Here is a 6,000-nt window from a genome sequence, read left to right as displayed (position 1 = left end):
TTGGAATTTTGATCTTTCTGGATTTTAGATTTTAGAGAGTTTGATTGTGTATTCTGGCATACACAATAACATACCCCATAACACTAGATTATATATGTTTCAGGAGGTAATAACATTCTGTTACTTGTCATCATCTGGCTATGCTACTATGTGCTGAGGAATACAGTCTAGTCCTGGTTGGTGAGTCCCCTAAATTTAAAGCTGTGTCCCCCTTGTATTGGATACTATTTTCTGTGACTTTTGGGACAGAGAAAAAATGAGTAGTGGGACACTAAAAGGATCTCAGCCCTCTACTAGCCCCTTGCTCATGGAAAAAGATCCTGCTTCTCCTTCATGCCATGCTAAACCATAAAGGTACTCTATGAGGCTATTTCAGACCCACTTCTAAGTCTGACATACCACTGTTATCTCTTTATTTGCTCCTGTGCCATTAACAGGGTGAATTCTGGGATTTGTCACCTTCCCACATTAAATTGAAAAAGTGATATTCCTTCTTCTCTTGAGTCTCCAAAATTAAGGGGAGGGGAGTGTTCTATTATACTTTAAAACCTACTGCCCACCCTACTTTAGAAGAAATCCAGGAGGAAGCTGGAAGTGGGTCTTCTTTGAGGTACCCAGCATCTAAGTGATTTTCTTTTCCTCTGACTTCTCTCCTTTTCCACAAGTCTACAGAATCTCCACTTTGGGGCACAGAAAAAAACTTTTTGACCCATTAGGCACTTTCCAATTCTTTTGTGTTAGTCTGGATCTTGGCTTTTGAAATTTAAAAAAAAAATCAAAAATTTCACAACTCTTCCTTGAAGAATATCTACTTCATAATCTAGCTGCCTCAACAAGGGAAGCAAAAGGGGAAAAAAAGTAAAAATAAACTACCAACAATATTGGTTAATACAGCAAAATACATCAAAGTACATAGGAATGTCTGTTTTTCCTTTTCCATCTAAAACCACATTTTAAATACATGTAAGTAGTCTTCCAAATAAAATAGTTTCTTTTAGTTAAAAGCATAAATTGCTTTATATTCTATTGAAAAGTGCTTGACTTTTTAATTTCCTCTCAACTCAAATTATAAATATTAATCACATAATTAAATGCATATATATGATCTTTACATCAGTCTTCCAAATGAGGAAGACTCATTGTCTTCAGTACTTTTTATTGCCTCTTCTTCTCTTTCCTTAAATCAATCTGTTCCTCAGTGACTTTTTGTCCCTTCTTAACTTTACTCCATCTTCTAACTTTCCTATTTGAATAATCTATTATCCAAAAGAATATGTAGCTTTGCTTTTTGCAAAATGTGTACTTGTCTGTGTGTTACCTCCTTAAGAAGTTCAGACATCATAGATTTAGGTAGACTCTAGAAAAACTTTAAAAATCAAGAGATATCTGGAAATATAACTTCATGGAGATAATATTAATTTTTAAAGCTATTAATAAAACTTTCAAGGCCCATAATTTTATTGCATTTTGATCACTGTAACCTGAATGAATCATCTATTTTTTGGCCCCTTGAAATAATACTTAGTCATATTCATCTTTCCAGGATGTGCAGGGATATAGCTTGACATGACTATAGCCATCTTGGTTATAAATGCCATTTTATCTGTTAGGTGACCCTGGTACCCACTTCAAACCCTACAAAATAAACAAAGTCATTAAGATAGCCAAACTGTTTCTTAGCTGATGTTTGACATGTTAATAGTTTTAGAGAAAGTCCAGGTATGTTCCAGTTGGCTGATGCCCACCTTTGTCTAGCTTAGCATATAAACTCCTTACTCCTGCTTTGGGATGTGAGGATCCTCCTATCTTGCTGCTGCCCAAGACATGTTTCTGTCTGTTAAGTCCTTAATAAATTATACTCTGTGCAATCCTGGATTTGTCTGCTTTTTATTGGGGCTCTCAGCAGTTTCCATGTTTGGCAGCTGGTTCTCATACACAAGGTTTTTCCCAGACTTCTGCAAGATACAATAGGTAGCATATATTAGGTGTCCAAACACTATAGAATGAAAAAACAGTGAGATATTTGTTTCCAAACAACATGTTGTAGCAAGACCATCATAATCTACATATAACATATAGTATATGCCTGTAATGTTTCAAAATGGTAAGTGCAGCTACAATTATGTGTAAAGTTGTGTTTAGAAATGAGCTATTGCTGGGCATGATGGCCTATGCCTATAATTCCAGAGGCTCAGAGGCTGAGGCAGTAGGATTACAAGTTCAAAGCCAGCCTTAGTAATTTAGTGAGTTCCTAAGCAACTTAGTAAGACCCAGTCTAAAGAAAAAAAAAGCGAGGGGGCTGGTGTGGAGAGTGGTGGGGACAGAGAATAGGAGGGCAGTGTCTGAGATTGGGGACTCTGATTACCTCATGGCTGTGGCATGGGAATGTTTCTGTGCAAAGGTGCAGGATGCTAGCTGCTGTGGCAATGCCCTACATGAGAAGCATCTGCAGAAGAGTCCTATCAGCCTTGACCTTGATCTCAGGCCCATAGTTCTCTGCTCTGCTAGACAACCACAATGTTCACCAGCTTCACTACTTCTGAAGCTGCCTGCTTAACAGTAACTTTAAACAATGGACTTTCTTGAGAGCTACACAAAGCTCCTAACAATGCCTATATTGCAACTGTAGAATGTAACTGCAGAATAAGCTGCATATGTTGCTAACTCTGTATCTTTCATGAATACAAGGAATAATGCTTGCACAGTCTTTAATCTGACAATGAGACATGTATCAATAAAGATTGCTGGGCCTGGGGCAGTAGCTCAGGGCACAGTTCTTGCCCAGCATGTGTGAGGCACTGGGTTCAAACCTTAGCACCACATAAAAATAAATAAAAACTAGCTACCCTGGCTAAAAGAAAGTACAGTATGAGTGGCGGGGGGAAAAAAAAAGATTGCTGGTGTAATTCTTTAGACCTGCTTCTCCATCAAAGAGCAGTGCTCCACCTGATCTTAGCTGTTACCTTCACAATCTGCATCCATGAGTCTTTCTTTAAAAAAAAAATATTTATTTTAATTAGGTGTATATAACAGTAGAATGAATTTTGATTTATTGTACACAATTACAACACAACTTGTACACAATGTATCACCGTACCATATGTGTAGTCACATATGTACCTAGGGTAATAATGTCCATCACATTTCACCATCTTTGAGTCTTTATTTTTCTTATTCCCCTTTAACCCTCACTGAAAGCTACAAAATTGGCTGTGCTGGTCGTGGCAGGCTGGGTTGTGGCTCAGAGGTAAAGTGCCCTTAGGTTCAATCCCTGGTACAAAAAGAAAAGAACTATTATAGTTCATAGCTAGAAAAAGAATTTATTAACACAATTAAGGAAGAAAAGTGGAATGAATTACATTTACATTTCTGATCAAAAGACAAAAAGTTTAAAAAAGTGAGCATGGAGATACAACCCTTAATATTGAAGTAGAAAAAGCATGATACAATTTGGATTCCAGTTCTGTTTCTACCAATTATATGCTGAGAAACTAAGGGCAATTAATATTTTCTATTTGTTCCTTTTAGATATACATGACAGTAGAGTGTATTTTAACATATTAACATATATGGAGCATAACTAATTAGGATCCCATTCTTGTGTTGTACATGATGTGGAGTTTCACAGTCATGTATTCACATATGAACATAGGAATATTATGTCCAATTCATTCTACTGTCTTTCCTATTCCTATCTCTCCTCCCTTCCCTTCATCCTCCTTTGTCTAATCCAATGGACTTCTATTTTCCACACCCTTCCCACCACCAATGTGTGTCAGCATCCACATCAGAGAGAATATTCAGCGTTTGGATTTTGAGATTGGTTTATTTCACTTAGCATGATAGTCTCAAGTTCCATCCATTTACAGGCAAGTGCCATGATTTCATTCTTCTTTATATCTGAGTAATATTTCATTGTGTATATATACCATAATTTCTTTATCCATTCATCTGTTGAAGTGCACTTAGGTTGGTTCCATAATTTTGCTATTGTGAATTGAGCTGCTATAAACATTGATGTGGCTGCATCACTGCAGTATGCTGATTTTAAGTCCTTTGGGTATAAACCAAGGAGTGGGATAACTGGGTCAAATGGTGGTTCCATTCCAAGTTTTCTGAAGACTCTCCATATTGCTTTCCATAGTGGTTACAATCTACAGTTTCACCAGAAATGCATAAGTGTACCTTTCCCTCCACATCCTTGCCAATTGTTGCTTGTATTCTTGATAATTGCCATTCTTACTGGAGTGAGATGAAATTTCAGTGGTTTTAATTTGCATATCTCTAATTGCTAGAGGTGTTGAATATATTTTCATATATTTGTTGACTATTCGTATTTCTTCTGTGAAGTGCCTGTCCAGTCCTTTGCCCTTTTATTGATTGGGTTAATTGCTTTTTTGGTGTTAAGTTTTTAAGTTCTTTGTACATCCTGGAGATAAATGCTCTGAGTTACACGTGGCAAGGATTTTCTTCCATTCTGTAGGTGCTCTCTTCATGCTCTTGATTGTTCCTTTGCTGTGAAGAAGCTTTTTAGTTTGACACCATCCCATTTATTGATTCTTGATTTTACTTCTTGAGCTTGGGAAATTAATATTTTGAGGGGTTCAATTTTCCTTAAAATAAACTGAAATTTTGAAGTAGAATCTCTAGGTTTTTTCATTGTATCAATTATTTTCCTTATTTAAAAAATATATCAGATAACAATAGAAAGAATAAAAATAATTTAAAAAACAAAACTCATTATAAACCAGTTATTTTAAAAATATAAAATTATTTTAGCTTAAAAAAAATGTTTCCAGACTAGGGATGTAACTCAGTGGTAGAGCACTTGCCTAGCATGCACAAGGCCCTGGGTTTGAACCTCAGTGTGGGAGAGGAGGGTTATAATTTTTTTTAAATATTTTTTTTTAGTTGTAGATGGACATAATATCTTTATTTATTTATGTGGTGCTAGGGATCAAACTCAGTGCCTCATACATGTGAGGCAGGCGCTCTATCACTGAGCTACAGTCCCCACTCAAGGGTTATAATTTTTAACTGGTAAAGAGTTTAAGTTTTCAATCTGATCAACATAGAAACTAAAATAACAATGACTTTATAGTTAAGTGTCTAAAGGGTTGAAACTATCTGCTGTCATAAAGGGGTCCTCAGAAAAATGCTAGTTAGCTTAGTCAGAATTCCTTTTTAAAATAAAAATTTTACAGCTGTAATATATGTATGCAAGTGTAGGTTTATGCACAGTTTTATATTGTATTATTCTTTCAGATATAATTTAAAAATTTTAAAATAAATTTATTTATTTTAATTAGGTATATATGACAGAAGAATGCACTTTGATTCATTGTACACAACTGCAGCACAACTTTTCACTTCTCTGTACACTATGTGGCGTCGCACCATATGTGCAATTATACATGTACCTAGGGTATCAGAATATTATGAGGGTGTTTCTGTTTTGTCTTGCCAAAACATCCAGTAATGTTTAAGACGTGTTAGTTTAGGGAAAAGTTTCCAAATTGAAACAAAAATTGCTCTTTTGAATTGTCTGCTTTTATTATGTTAGTTGAAAACTCTATAGAGTGTCTAAGTACCTCTCAAGCTGCATAAAAAATACCCAGTTGATGCATGAGAATTATAAAGATAATTTACACAGTTGGTGAAGAAAAAAACCTATTCTAAAAGGCAATTAAACAAGAGCTATATCATCCTATTACATTTTAAATAGGAAATATATGTACAGAAAACAAAGTAATCATCATTACTATTATACTTGTCTTCTGGAATAGATCCTCTTAAAATTCTGATATTGTCTTCCTTCCTTTCCACATTATACAAGTGCTCCTTACACTTTAATGTGCACATAATCACCTGGGGATTTTGTTAAAATGCATATTCTAACTCAGACCACCTAGGGTGAAACCTAAGACACTGAGTTTTTAGCCAGCTTCCAGGCAGTTCCCGTATTTCTAGTCTTTGGATCAGACTTTGAGTAGCAAGGTT

Source organism: Callospermophilus lateralis, chromosome 7 (assembly GCF_048772815.1).
Source record: "Callospermophilus lateralis isolate mCalLat2 chromosome 7, mCalLat2.hap1, whole genome shotgun sequence".
Classification (NCBI taxonomy): Eukaryota; Metazoa; Chordata; class Mammalia; order Rodentia; family Sciuridae; genus Callospermophilus; species Callospermophilus lateralis.
The sequence above is the reverse complement of the archived record's forward strand: the minus strand, read 5'-3'. Positions refer to the sequence as shown.